General features: G+C 38.6%; 1 protein-coding gene across 1 annotated transcript in view; it reads left to right on the top strand.

Moving 5' to 3' along the window:
• The window catches only part of LOC137042024 (chemerin-like receptor 1), a 45,386-nt gene extending 30,118 nt beyond the window's left edge, over positions 1 to 15,268 (top strand). Inside the window, exon 5 of the transcript XR_010898205.1 lies at positions 14,128 to 15,268. The gene's annotated coding sequence lies outside the window, so the exon portion shown is untranslated. The remainder of the gene's footprint in view (positions 1 to 14,127) is intronic.
• Positions 15,269 to 15,605: the final 337 nt, after the last annotated feature.

The raw sequence follows: 15,605 nt of genomic DNA, 5'->3' as shown, positions 1-15,605 counted from the left end.
TAAAATGGTAAATATTTAATTGATGAGTTGTCAATATAATATATAACAGTACAGTTTATAGGGTATGATTTTACCCCAAAATTCAACATACAAAATAATAACTGTTATCTATCGCTGCCTGGAGTCCAGTTGTTTCTGTGAATGGCAGCGGTCCATTTGCTTCTGTTTTCTGTAGGTTTCTAGCCTGACAAGCCAGACCCACATGAGATGTTGGGTCTGGGCACTAACCATTGTCAAGGCTCAATCCAAGTGACGGGATAAACGGTTGTCTTTCAAATTCCCTTTGCACGCTATAGCCAAAAGGAGTGCTATCAGTGGTGAAACCCATGCGTTTTCCCACCAGCGGAGCTAGTTGATAGATTAAACTTTTGCCGTATCTGGTCGGCAAAACTCAGATCACATCTTCCTTTTTTAAGAATGACATTTGGCCAGATTTGTCCATTAGCCTCTGTCCATCATGACTCCCTAATCATCCCCATAGGGTGTTCTGCCGCAATATGGCTGCCGTCGCATCATCCAGGTGGGTGCTGTACATTGGTGGGGGTTGAGGAGATTCCCCCCTTCAATGTAAAGCGCTTTAAGTACCAGAAAAATGCTATATAAATGTAACAAATTATTATTATTAATTATTATTATTCAGTGCCGTTCTTTGTTAGCAGGGAAGTAGGAAATTAATGTGGAACCGTTACAACTCTGCCATCATTATGTTAAGGCCGCCCACTGACTGTACTATACACAATGTGACTGGCCTGACTAGAGTTTGGTTTTTCATGCTCGCAATATCGGAAAAATTACCTCGGGTAATACTAATCCTGTTCGAATAGACCCGCCGTAAAAATGTATGGTAAAATTCCGTCATTTCCTGGGTTTTTTGTTTTGTTTTTTTTAAAGCACATTTTGCAAGCATGGAGGCGCTTGAAGAAGCATTCGGTTGTATTGTAGGTGTTGGGACAACTCTGTGGCAAACCTCCAGTATTTTCCGCATACCATTTAAAGCAAAAACAAGATTGAAAGTACTTATTAGAGGCACAAAACTTCTTTTAGCTCCAGGAAAAAAGTGTCTATTACGAACACAATCCAATCAGAATCGTTAGACTGGTCCTAACTGTTTATATATATATAGGAGTTTGGACTGGCTCGTGCTGTGTGTTTGCTCACGTGATAACAGCAACGTCATACGCACATGACGACACAGAGGTTGCTATGGTGCGTAAGCCGAGTTACCCCTCCGACCTCTGCTAGTTTTACTGAGATGTTTTATCCCGTGCGAATTGGCCATTAATATTACAGACGTCCTGAGTTAAAATTACTTTTACCAAACTTCTCCCCATGTTAAACTAATCCCGTCTGAATAGGGCTCAAGATGTAAATGAACAATGTTTAATTGTCCTCTATTACTTGGACAGAGAAATTCACATTTATTTCTCTGAAACAGTTAACATCCGGTGGACTTTTGACAGCTTCAGGGCTTCCGTGAAAACTACAGATTATATTTCCACATTTTTCTTAACTCACTCCCACAGGCAGTTAGATCGACAGAGGGTTATTTACAGAACAGTTAATGTAAGCTTTTATCACTAAAAATTGTACTGTCTGCTACTATTTAAACATCATTTTGGCAGAAATGGGGCATTATGGCAACAGCTCTAAGTGAGTTTTGCTTCACGGGGTTGGGTGGAACTGACAGAACAGTATTAGTCCTACCTTGTCAGATCCGATTAAAACAGTAGGTATCACAATTTGATAGCAAAAAATGCTACCTATCAGATTGTGCTACCACTACCAGCATCCTATTCATGTGATTTGAGGATTTATTAATTTCCATAATATACCCCTACCCTAAACCTATGCCTTAAAACGATGTAAATATTTAAAAATACATTTTAAATATTGATGTGCACATCCACAGTAAGCCCTGGTAGGACAATCTGACGGGTAGGATGAAATGTCAGCACAACTGCAGTTTCTAAAGCTCTGTGTTTTCATGGTCCTCAAGTTTAAAATGTTGACTACAAACACTAAGGTTTTTCAGATTTTCCGTCGCTGCGTTCTCTCCATATTTATGGTTCTTCACAGCCTTTAGCCACTGCATCCTTAGCCACACTGGATCCTTCACTGGAAAGTATAACCAAAAGTAACTCGCTCTCGCTAAATGTTTACTTTTTGAAAATACAAGTCGACACAATTATAACTAAAAATTTGATAAGAAGTATTTCCAATTAAAGTAAGGCGGTATTTGACTCAGGTAAACGTATTACCTTTTGCCAAATTACTGAATTCAACTACACATTTTATTTGCTCTTCAAACAGATTTGAGACAAATATGCCAGTAGGGATTCATGATATGTTGGTACTTTATCGATATTAGTAATTATTTAAAATGATTGCATGACCAGTATTGGATATATTGGTCCCATTTCCAACATTTATGCATTTACATGACTGTATTTGGAATACGATTAAAAAAGAATATTACTTTTATTCAGCAAAAAAAGCATTTATCATCATGATCAAAAGTGGCAGTAAATACTTTTATATTGTTAACTTATATTTCTATTTCTTGCAAATGAAAAAAAGTATCAGAGTTTCCATAAAGAAATCTGTTTTGAACATTGATAATAGTAATACATGTTTCATGAGCAGCAAATCATCATATGACAAAATGATTTCTGAAGGATCATGTGACACTAAAGACTGGAGTAATGATGCTAAAAATTTCAGCTTGGAGCACAGGAATAAATTGCATTTGAAAATATGGTAACACTTTACACTAATATGCATTAATTCATGCTTAGTTAATGCACAGATAATCATGAGTGAATGTATTACTAATGGTGAACTAACCCATTTATGAATGATTACTGCATCAGCAACTAATGAAGAATCTACATGATTAATAGATGAAGTAATCATTAAATTGTTATTAGTTAAAGGTGTCATAATCTATTAATTCCTTAAAGGGGTACTTCAGCGCTGGGAAGATGAATCTGTATTTAAACTGGGTCATTAATGTAGTAGAAATGTGAAATTATTTTTTTAATTTGGTGCTTTCTAGACTGAGAAAAGCAGAAAATGTATTTTTGTCTCATGGGGATGAAAGACTACAATTCCCAGAATGCTTTGCTGCCCTGTGAGGCCATTCACAAAGCCACCGCTACCGGATTACAGAGACTGAGTTCCTACAATTAAATACTGAACGTGTCTGTTCAATATAACGATCGAGTTGCCATGTGAGTTTCACAGCAGACTCAGATTACATAAATGAGTTGATGAGCTCTCGTAATGAGAGCTGAGGTAATCGCGACCACATTCGCGGCATACATTCACAACGCGTTTTCAGTTCATGCCTTTGGAAGCTTAACTTTCATAGAAATTAATTTGAGAAGTTAAAACACTTACATTGCTTAGCATCCGTTTAAATTAATGCCTGTAGCTGAGCTGTGCTGTAAGTGTGATCACCATTCCCCATGCCCAAGTTGAAAACATGCGGAAATGGCTCCCTCTGCTGGCTGTAGTCTTTAGCCTCTGGGCAATCATTTTTTCCAGAAATAAAATGCATAAATCTCTCTTTTCAGGGGGATATAAGAGGGGGGAGCACGATCATTTGAATATACTCCAGGGTTTCTACTGATACAACGCCATATGTTAATCGCTGAAGTAACCCTTTAATAACATATTATATTAACTGATAATTAAAATTAATGTGTTAATTACCACAACGGGTCAAAGCCATTCATTTCAACTTCCAGTTGTCTGCTTTAATTAATCATTAGCTAATGATTTAGAAATGTGTCATTATGTTATGACTTTACATGTTGAGGCACATGACTATCAAATAACTTATTAAGTAATATGTAATTGTGGTTATGAGTTTTGAATTAATTTTGAATTAGTTAATAGTCATATGCCCCAACAAGTAAAGTCATGACATAATAATACCTTTCTAAATCATTCGCTAATGATTAATTAAAGCAGACAACTGGAAGTTGAAATGAATGGCTTTGACCCGTTGTGGTAATTAACACATTAATTTACATTATTAGTTAATATAATGTTATTAAGGAATTAATACATTATGACACCTTTAACTAATAACAATTTAATGATTACTTCATCTATTAATCATGTAGATTCTTCATTAGTTGCTGATGCAGTAATTATTAATAAATGGTTTAGTTCACCATTAGTAATACATTAACTCATGATTATCTGTGCATTAATTAAGCATGAATTAATGCATATTAGTGCACACATATTGTAAAGTGTTACAGAAAATATATTCAAAAAGAAAATACTTATTTTAAATTATTTTAAAATGTTGATAGAATGTGTCTATAATGTATATAGTTTTAAAAGTCTGATGGTTATTAGACTTGACTGTCTCTGTGTCGATGTGTTGACCTTTCTGTTTCCATAACTAATTGTTTATTTGTATGGGTGGAACCTTTGTCGGTTCATTAAAGAGGCAAACCCATGTCTCTGCTTGTAGATCTTTCCATTGGACCTTATGAAACCGTTACTGGGGCCAGGTGTATCTTAAAAAAACAGTAAGACACGCATTTCAATCCCGTCACCATCTCCCTCCCCTACACGCACTTACACACACGCAACGTAAACACACACACACACAGATTCAGGGGGAAAAAAAGAAATCCAAGGGCCGCATGCATTTTCAATTAACTCCGTCCGCTCGCAGATCTTAACTTTCCATCAAAAACAGCCAAGTCCCATAGCCTCTGCTCGCATGGAACCATCTGATATAAATATAACTTTGCAGCTTGTCAGGTTAGAAAGCCATAAATACGGCTTGTCGTGTGCAAAGACCGGCCATACCTTTCTCATCACCCCCTAAAGATATAGAGTGGCTCTGGAAAGGGATATCGCATGTTGAATTATCACAGCTACTGTTTAGCAGCTTACAACACAGAACGAAGCCGCTGGTGTTTTATATCTCTGTGGCCCAGAAATGTGAATGATATGGATGAACAGGCCCATATGTTTTGATAGAGGTAATCTGCCAGATAGATTGCGGTTTCTCCCTTCTGTAGATGTCTCCCCCTGTGAGCTACACAGTGCGCTGGAGATAAATATAAGTAAATGCGTTTTGCGATCTGACAGTCGGTCTGGCTGCTCGAGTTTTATGCCTCGTGAGGCATAAAAGCCTAGCTCGTAGTTTACCAACAGCCCAGTGTCATCTAAACACAAAAACAGCTTGGGGTGTTAACAGGGAGTGATATTATTTCAGCTGACGCAGTATGTCTGTCAGAGATTTCATCAAGGGTTGTGTGATTAATTCAGACTTGGTCCCAGCCCACAGTTTGATGCATATTGCACAAAATAATGTGGAGAGGGCTGGTTTCAAGTGCCATGTTGATACAACAAGCACCTTTAAGGAAGAATTGGTCGATGGATTTGCTAAAGTTTTCCAGGTTAGTGGCATCAGATCTTTTTTTTTAAGGCACTTAGCAAGTGCATTACATGTTAAGCAGCACAACTGTTTTCAACATTGATGATAAGATGTTTATTGAGCACCTATTCAGCATATTGGAATGAAGGATCATGTGACACGTTATAGCCATGTAAAGTTCCACTACAGGAACTATAGGGATTAGGGAACTAGGGGTAGTACTGTTTCAACCTCAGGACCCGGGGTCTAAATTAAGTTCTGGGTAAAAAATTGCCCCTCAAAACGGCCCTGTTTGCGAGGTAGTACTTTTTCAAAGTTCAGGAACTTTAGGGGGTGCTGAACATGCTGATTGGTTGAGCTCATGCAACCTCAAAGTTTGTTGAGGTACGTACAGAAAGAGTTGTTTGCTATTCAAATCAACAGTGGAGTTTAAAAAATACAACCGATGGACTGACGATCATGCTTTATTAAGTTTAGGATTATATGCTCTGGAAAGTCGTTCGAATTCTTACGTCGCCGGACTGATGGGCGGAAAAAATTACTGGGACAGATTGTTCCGGGTAATTTCAGGGGAAAGGGGGCTTATGTTTCCATCCACCTATTTCTATGTGCATTTTTTGGGATATGCGAGTAAATTCTAAAAATTAGTTTAAAAAAATATATGCGCTCAATTGAAACGCTGTAATGTCTAGTGTTTTGGTTTTGTTTCGTGTTGTTATTTTGTCATGTTCACGTCATGTTTCCTGGTTTGTCATGTGATTCCATTGTGCCCTCGTGTGATCCATTTCATTTGCTTCCCTAGTCTCTTGTGATCTGTTGTCATTGGTTGATTTAGTCATGTGGGTTCTCAGTTCATTTCTGTTATTGGTTTATTGTCTTGATTGTTCACAGGTGTGTCTTGTTAGTCATTAGTCTCTGTGTATTTAATGCTGCGTTCTAAGCAGGTTTTTGAGCCTGTAAGTTACGACTTCAAACCACGACTTGCGACTTTGCAGCGTTCCAGGAAAAGTCACGCCAAACTGCCTGAGCAAGGAATTGTGGTAGCTAGATGTAAACAAAGCATGGCAGACCGTATGGGGCTTAATGCTCATTTACAGTCATTTATATCGCCAAAGGTGCTAACTCCTTGCTTATTTGAGGCAAATGAAGAAAAAAACGGTGTATAAGGCAAGAGAAGCTGTTATTCCTTTTATTTTACATTATTTGGAAATGTATTTGGTATTAATTTATTCTTGCACTCAATGGACTGACAACTAGCTTACACTAAAAAGCTGCTGATACTGCATAACATTTGCGGATAAATTACGTTAGAGCAATACCTTATTTTAATAAACAATATGATTTTTAATGTATGACTTCCATAAACACTGCATTCGTAGGGGCTGCCATTGATGTTTTGCGGGTTATGTGACGTCTGAATAACCGGGAGTCCATCATCGATCTAGAACAAACTCATGGGTGGGAAGTCACGGGTTTAACGGCCATTCCAGTGCACTTTCACGGGTAGACGGTCGGAAAAAAGGCAGGTTGCCTGGAACACGGCATAAGTCCTCATATTTGCCATGTGTCAAGTCACATCACATCAGGTCGGTAGATTATCTTGTATCTTTTCATGTTAAGTTAATAAATGCTGCATTTGGGTTCTATCAACTATTTTTTGTACCATTGTTAGTGACGGATACATTTTTTATCTGATAAGAAGATATGTGCATAAACTACAAACACATTTACCGAAATAAATCCCTCTATGCCCAACAAAAAGCACATGTGACTTTGCTTCAATTGTGTATGTGATTTGATATCTGGACCACCAGTGAACCAATCACATCCCACAGCATCTCAAATGTTGGTTTAGTTATTCTCAAACCAACCCAATCACACATAAATGCGTATAAATAGTACGAGTGTGCAATGTCGTGGAATGTATACGCCAAAACTCATTTTGGCGTGCATATGATACGCTGTTTTTCGCGTGCATATGATACGCACTTTATATATGACACGCTCTTGGGTAGGTTTAGGGTAGTGGGGTGGGGGGTTCGTATGTATAATACGCCATAAAGTGTGTATTATATGCACGCGAAAAACAGCCTGGCATAGACACGCCAAAATGAGTTTTGGCGTATATATTCTACAACATTGCACACTTGTACTATTTATACGCATTTTCATGAGAATAGCCTGCTCAAACACATGACCCAAAGACTAGGTATCCATGGATGCAAGATAATATGCTTCGTCATGTATGATGTAGGGAAAATTAGCCTCCCCGATTGCAGCAACTTTCATTTGTATTACTAATGTTTAGCCCCAATTCTCTTGAACAAATGGGATAAAAATACTGCTTTATTCGCAAATGTTTTATGCAATATTCCAAATGTGTTCATAAATAAGTTATATTTGCAACTTTGGATGGAAACATGAGGACTGGAGTAATGATGCTGAAAACTAAGCTTTGCATCTGTCAGCCATATTCAGTGTGTGTTACGGATTTTAGTGTTTGTTTTCATGTCACATATTCTTTGTCCCATTTTCCCACCAGTCATCAGTTCCCATAGTTACCCTCGTTAGTCTAGTTTCCTTCAGCTGTGTCTTGTCATCTTGTTTGTATTCCCCATTTAGTTCTCCCCTTTCTCCTAGTCTGTGTCTGATCAGCGTTATAGTAAGTGTGTTGCTACCTGCCTGTATTGCTCGTCATTAAAATCTCCTTTGATATTGTATCTGCTTGTCTTCGTCTTCCTGCCTGCAACAACACTGTGAGAGAAGATCAGGCCGCCCCAAAATGGACGATAAGGCAAAAATTATTGTTCTGGCCTAGGAGAGCCAGGATCTCCTTGCCTTCATTCCTTTCTTTGTTTCCATTGCCCTCACCAGTTTTCTTGAGGACATCTCAACTCTGGATCCTAAGCGTCTTGCTCTTCAGAATCGTTGCCAGTCTCCACCCCAGACACCTCAGGACTGAGCTGGAGAGAAGCAGTAATCCGGTGCCCGGAGAGCGTCGCGTCCCGATCCTTGAATCCCCCGTCTTCGTCCCGAGCCCAGTGGAAAATTCCATTTTCAAATATTTTAAAACAGAAAAAGGTCATTTGAATATGTAATAATATTTTGCAATATTATTGTTTTTATTGTATTTTTGATCAAATAAAGCCTTGCCAAGCATAAGGTATTTCAGTGAAATAATCAGTACTTTTGGTTGAATAGAAATTCAGATCTACACACTATATTTTTCATGAAAAGTCAAAATAAATGTTCCATGAAGGGGCAACATTGTAACTCCAAAAAAACGATACAAGTATTTTTGTACGATATTGTACATCTTGCCATATTGAATGGAGTTGTTGTGAGAGCACTGGGTAAACACTACAATGTTATAAAAATGTATTTTTTCCCTTCTTTTTTTCAGTCTATTATTATGGTATCAACTATTACAGATTAACTCGGCACATGAAGGCATATGAAAACAACATTAAAAAACTGTGGTCAGTCAGATGGTCTCATACTGAGTAGGCCAGTTCTTAGCCAGACTAAACTTTATCCTGATAGCCAAAAGTCTCTAAATGCACAAACAACGAAAATAAACAGCATGCTACTACTCAATTCCCACATAAAAAATTGCCGCGTTCTTTTAACCAAACAGCCCTGCCATTTACATTTAGTAGCACCTGTAATAAGGCCCAGTGCATTTAGGTACACTAAAAGGCTGCTTGGTTCTGTTTCAGGCCCCGTGCCCAGTGAAGAGCCCTGGCAGCACTGCAAGCTTGGATATTTAGGCTGTAAGAGCACCAGGTGAGTAATAGGCCAGAAAAGGCTAGACATCTATGCCAGCGACTCGTGAAAGGATGTCATTTTGCCTCATGTAAATTTACTTGCCGATCGCTAGTATCAGCTGAGGCATATTAGTGTTATCGTTGGCAAGGGCCGATAGGCAGCGCATGCAGTCAGAGAGACATATTGAAAATTTTGAAAAGGTCTTGCAAAACTCTTACGGGATTGCCTTACAGACACTTTCCACGGTTGAGAGCCGTTGAATGGGACCATTGTACGGTGGGACACAACCCAGGAAAGTAAACTTTGTCAGGACCCAGTTCATTAGCACCTAGTTTAGTGTTTGAAGCAAGTCGTTTGGACGGGGCTTACGGGGGAAACCCCGCTTGAGCACACACACACACACACACACATATATATGTATATGTATGTGTGTTAAAGACGCCACAGACCCTACAGGGGATTTCCAGTGCAAATTGTTCCAGAGTGTACAAACACTCAATGGGTGTGTGCTTGAAGAGTTCCTCCATATCAGGAGCTGAAACGTCATGTTTACTGAATAAAATATGTTAAGCCCTTCTTACATCATCATTGCAAAATGTATCATCTTACTCATTATTTTTGTCTCAGTTTCCAGTACAAATATCAAAAAATTCTTAAATCAAGATACATTTACTTGATAACCAATACGGCTATTAAGATATGAAAGTGGTTTTGGGATAAATAAATAAAAAAACACATTATTTTTCACATTATTGCACCAACTCTCTTCCCAGTCTGTCAGTAACATTTGGTTTTAATTCGAAAATAAAAATTTAATTTGAAGCCCCTCCTTTTAAAAAGTGCAATGTGCTCTGATTGGTCAGTTGTGTCAGTGTATTGTGCTTATTTTTCTGACCACATTGGCAAATGTTTTTTCTTGTTTTCAGCAAAAACTTAATTTTTCAGAAAACAAAACTTAATATCTCAAGCTATTTAGCTTTTCAAGGATGTTTATTTGTAAAACAAAAAAAGACAAAAACACAGAAATAACTTTTTTTGCAGCGATGATGTGTTTTATGTCTTTTTCTTTCCTTTGCCCTGGTTTCCCTTTGCAAATTCACAAAGTTTCCCTTCTCTCTTTGTTTTATGCAATAACAGTAAATCATAACCGTCCTGAACAAGGGATACCCCTCTGTTAGCCAGGACTGGAAAAAGAGCCCTCTGTTTGGGACGATGGAGTGAATGAGAGATGGTTAGATTAAAGGGAAGCTTGTTTGCACCTGTTTTCCGACTTCTGAAGAGCAAATGTTTAGAGTTTCCACTTTGACTTTTCCATTCGCTTATTCATTTACATTTCACGTTTCTAACTTTACTCGGACACCGGCTTTGACAGACGTCACAGGCAACCTCGTATTTATGCGTCAATCCTATAATCTGCTTTTAAACGAGCCTAATTATGTGTATGAGAGCTCTCTCACTGGGTGTAAGTTTCCAAAACCAATAATTCTCAGACATCAGCTGCCGCGTGGGTAGGTATCGCGATGCATCGTGCTTCCCGAATGCTGCTTACTAATGCCGCTTTGGAGGCCACTCCTTAATTTAAGCTTAAATTGTATGTTTTAAAGCTATATGCAAAGACATATTTTTAGGAATAAGATTTATGAATTGAGATGGGGAATAAGGATTTGCATTAAGAAAAACATGACTTAGAACTAGAAAGACTTTGTTCTTTGCATGTCTTTGCAGGTTTGGATTAGAGTATAAAAGTGTACTGTGCCACTATATCTATATGTGTATATATATATATATATATATATATATATATATATATATATATATATATATATATATATATATATATATATATATATATATATATATATATATATATATATATAGTTACGTTCAGGGTTGTCTAATTCATTATTATTAATGCTTTTTTCATTATTATTATTATTTTATTATGTAAACTTTTTGTTTATCTTTCTTTCTATTTCAAAGTGCCCCTATGCTATTTTAAAGGTTCCTAACTTCTCAACTACATGCATCCAAGGTCAAAAACACTTTAACTTTCTTATTATATCCACTGTATTCCTCCCATAGACTGTAAAAAAATATGGACTTAGTGTCCGTGACATCACCCATAGGGTTTTGAAGAGCAGTTCTGGAGCGTAAAGTAGAGACGAGCTGGCCGTTGCCATTTTTCCAGCGCGTCATCATGTGCGCCACGCCCGGATAACATAAAATGGGTAAAGAGGCAGGATGTGGGCGGAGCTGAGGTGACACGATGACTAACAGACAGTGGATAAATGGCTATTCACCTGTCACTCAAAGTGACCACGCCCTTAATTACGCAGAAATAAAATCCTATATGTAATGTAAACGAATTAATTATTTTAAAAAAATCACCTCCCTCACAGTTGTCATGAAGGGCAAAATTAGCCATATACCAAAACCACCTTTGTACCAGGCTGTAATTTTTTTTTTTTTTTTCGGGTGTAAAGTTGGGAATTTTAACATGAGGCTCAATGAGATTCTGCTCCCTTCTGGAGCCTGTCCCTAGTGGCCAGTCAATGAATTGCAATATAAATTACTTCCGTTTTGGCTTAAGTAGAAACTGGGGGAGGTTGCCGCTTGATTTCACATCACCTAATTTCTCAAAGAGTTTGAAAATGGTTCATCTGAAGATACAGCCACTCTAAACCACTCCTTTCCATATGCCTACTCTGATTGGCCAGAGTCGGTATACCGCGAAGAGCGCATGTCAGAAACCACATTACCATTACCGTTTCTGAATTTTACAGCGCCTGTATACACAGTCAGTTTTACTGTATCAATTCAAGGGTTATTCCTCATCCTTTGGAAGTGCATGCAAAGTGGATTCGCAGTGTAGAAAACAGAGCCTTCTCCACACTTCGACAATACAAACCAAACACTTCTAGGCCTCAGCTAACTACAGTGTTTGAGGGTCAATGAAGACCATATGCAGGTGTCTTACATTGTTACTTAGGGATGTAACAGGAAGTGAACCCCCCCCCCCATTCTTTGTAGTTATTACACAGTGTACTTATTTTTTGAAAACAAATTTTTTTATATATATATATTGAATTAGTATTTTGTTTTGTATCTTCATTCATTCATTCTTATTTTAGTTATTTTATTATATCGAGTTAAACTAAGGAAATTATGAAAACAAGCTGAAATATATATATATATATATATATATATATATATATATATATATATATATATATATATATATATATATATATGTATGTAACCCCTACTGTTCGGACCGGGACTCGAACCCGGGTCCGCCGGCATGAGAGTCGGACGCTCTAACAAGGAGGCTAAAGGCTGCAACCTCTAGCATCGGTCGCTAGAGCGTCTCTTGAGGTCAGAGGAGTGAGGTTTACTTGCACAGCAACTACTACCAGCTGGCCTCCGTTACACTCACCCCCCTAAACCTCACTCCCATCCGGGTCACGGCACCAATGTAACCCCTACTGTTCGGACCGGGACTCGAACCCGGGTCCGCCGGCATGAGAGTCGGACGCTCTAACAAGGAGGCTAAAGGCTGCAACCTCTAGCATCGGTCGCTAGAGCGTCTCTTGAGGTCAGAGGAGTGAGGTTTACTTGCACAGCAACTACTACCAGCTGGCCTCCGTTACATATATATATATATGCAAGATATTTCAATTATCATTTTTAATTAACAAAAATATGTTTTTTTTGGTTTTAGCTTTAGTTATTGTGGTTAGATAATACTATCCATAAAGTTTCATAGTAGGTCCAAATCAGATTTGTCCTCTAATCCTTCCCAGGATAAAGAACATAGAACGGCTTTGTTTTAAATAATCTTTTCCATGACTTGAATCATTCAACAGGACCTCTGCGTTCCTTCCAAAGATCTGCTGAAATTGAGACGATTCTTTTTGTACGCTTCAGAACATGCAAGGTCTCCCAAATCTGGGTATCATATTTCATTTTTAACGTTGACGAATTTGGAGTGTGCGACCCGATCGTTCTGGATCTAGTTCTGAGCTGCGAGACTTTTTTATATACAGCAAATCCGGTGGGAACTTGCTGTAAAAGCACTCAAAATGACCAGTCCGTTTCTATCGCTGTTGATTTTTTTTTTTTTTTTTGCTCTTCTGGTCAGACAAAAATGCCATGTTGAGCAAAACCTCCTCTCACTTTTTTTGGCTCGTGTAGGACGGCCTATTTGTACATGCTTAAACAAATTAGAGGAGCAGCTGTGCAACTCTGGCCTATCCGTGCTGGCGTTGTGCGATTTAAAAATATGCTCTGGTAAAAGCCAGCCTCTCTTCTCCCAAAATATACGGCTGTTTCTTTGGCTCTGAGGTCCTTACCGTATTTACAATCAGCCTTCCCTGCACTCGGACCCAAGAGAGAGGAAGAAAAAGTAGGAGTTTGGAGAAAGCGAAACAGAGAGACCACCTATGCAGATGTTTTCCAGACGTGGAACATGCTGGATGCCAAGAAGCACCTGTTGAATTGCAGATGTGTTTTTTCATTTCCTTAGATATAATTGGGCAACACACACAGGCTTTCAAAAAAACAGGGTGTGTAAACATCACATGCGTAAAGGAAATAACCTCAGACACGGTTTACGAAAATTTCGAAGACGATATGCGTCGATGCGATTCCAGCCAAGCTGTTTTTAGTGCTACAAAATGGCATGCACATGTCGAGAGGTGACACGAAGTGGCGTGATGCTTTTCATGCCGTGTTTATGACACAGCTGTGTGAATCAACCTTGCAGGGCGTCGACTGAGGTGTTTCCCAAACTTTCCTCAACATTTCCAGATTTACAGCACTCTCTCTCTCTCCTCTCTCTCTCTCTCTCTCTCTCTCTCTCTCTCTCTCTCTCTCTCTCTCTCTCTCTCTCTCTCTCTCTCTCTCTCTCTCTCTCTCTCTCTCTCTCTCTCTCTCTCTCTCTCTCTCTCCAGGAGACCTGAATCTCTCAACACAGGAAGCTCTGAGTCCCGTTTTGGGTCGCGGTGAAGATACAGCAGGTCCACATCAACACAGAGACACAGGCGGCCTCTGTGACGGCCAGCTGCGTGTCTGGAATAGAAGTCATCTAATTGCGTGGAAAAGATGGCCACTGACCGCCAGCAAACAAACAGAGTCCCTCTCACCTGTCGCATGACCTACTTCATGATGGAAAATACCGCTGGGTTGCTCTAAAGCACGTTATTTTTATGGGCCGAAGCTAGTTTATTTTAGTTATACAATTAGGAACTTAACGGACACAGTATCATAAATCAGCCTAGATATGTAGAAAACGGTCATATCTACAGGCCTTTTAGGCTCATCTTCTCTTTTGCTGTACTATTTGAATGTGTCTGCTTTGTAAAGGTTAACGGACAACTCCTGGGTAATTAACAGATGGTTACCGAGTAGATCGTTTTCTGGGATGCGTTTCCATGAAAATCGATTTATAAAGAGTTTTATCTCTAAAAACAGATTAGCTTATAACGCTTGTCTATGGGGCACAGGGTAGTAAAATGAAATCGCTAGTTAATATCACTAACAAGACTCAAAATAGCCTCACACTAACACCGGCAGCATAATGAGGGTCCCTACATGCAAACCGAAGCATTGAGAACTTTGTAAGAGTACAAACAGTTTAATAAGAAGATACTTTATAAAGACAGTGCATTACGCGTTTACGGTCAGGCTTGGAAAACAGTCTCGACGAGTCAAACCATGAACGCTGTGCTAAGTGATGAACTGTGACTTGTAATCTCATATGGTCCGTTGTTTCCGGAAGAAAGCACTGAACGCAGCAGAGAAAATAAATAAAAATATTCATGTAATTAGATTTCACAAACTTAATTCCTATCGACCAGCTCACTTAACACAGCGTTCGTGGCTCGACTCGTTGAGACTGTTTTCTAAGACGGCTGCTGTCCGTAACTGCGTAATAACGGTCTTACATTATATATATTTTGGGAATCTCCTCACTCATTAAATTCCCTTATATAATTTACATAAAATTTAAACATCTATCCAATCTTCTGTCCGTCTCTCTCTCTCTCTCTCTCTCTCTCTCTCTCTCTCTCTCTCTCTCTCTCTCTCTCTCTCTCTCTCTCTCGCTCTCTCTCTCTCTATCTATCGCTAACTCTCTCTCAATAAATATATACACTATACTTTTTGTTGTAAAAGTTGTTAATAAAAGGATAAGGACATTTTAAAAGAAAATACTGTTTCAGTTTTGCATTTAATTCTGGGTTTCTTTGCTATACTGTATTGTAGCAGAACTTTTTGCAAAACTTTTTTTGTTATTCAGGTACAGGTTGTTAAACAAGTTGGGGCTGACTTTTTGAGTGAGTAACTTTTAGTAAGTAACTGAGTCAGTCATTCAACTGATTCATTCAACAGCATAGATTCATTCAGCAACAAAACAAGTGCCTGTCTTTAT

Source organism: Pseudorasbora parva, chromosome 15, assembly GCF_024679245.1.
Source record: "Pseudorasbora parva isolate DD20220531a chromosome 15, ASM2467924v1, whole genome shotgun sequence".
Lineage (NCBI taxonomy): Eukaryota > Metazoa > Chordata > Actinopteri > Cypriniformes > Gobionidae > Pseudorasbora > Pseudorasbora parva.
The sequence above is the reverse complement of the archived record's forward strand: the minus strand, read 5'-3'. Positions and strand labels throughout refer to the sequence as shown.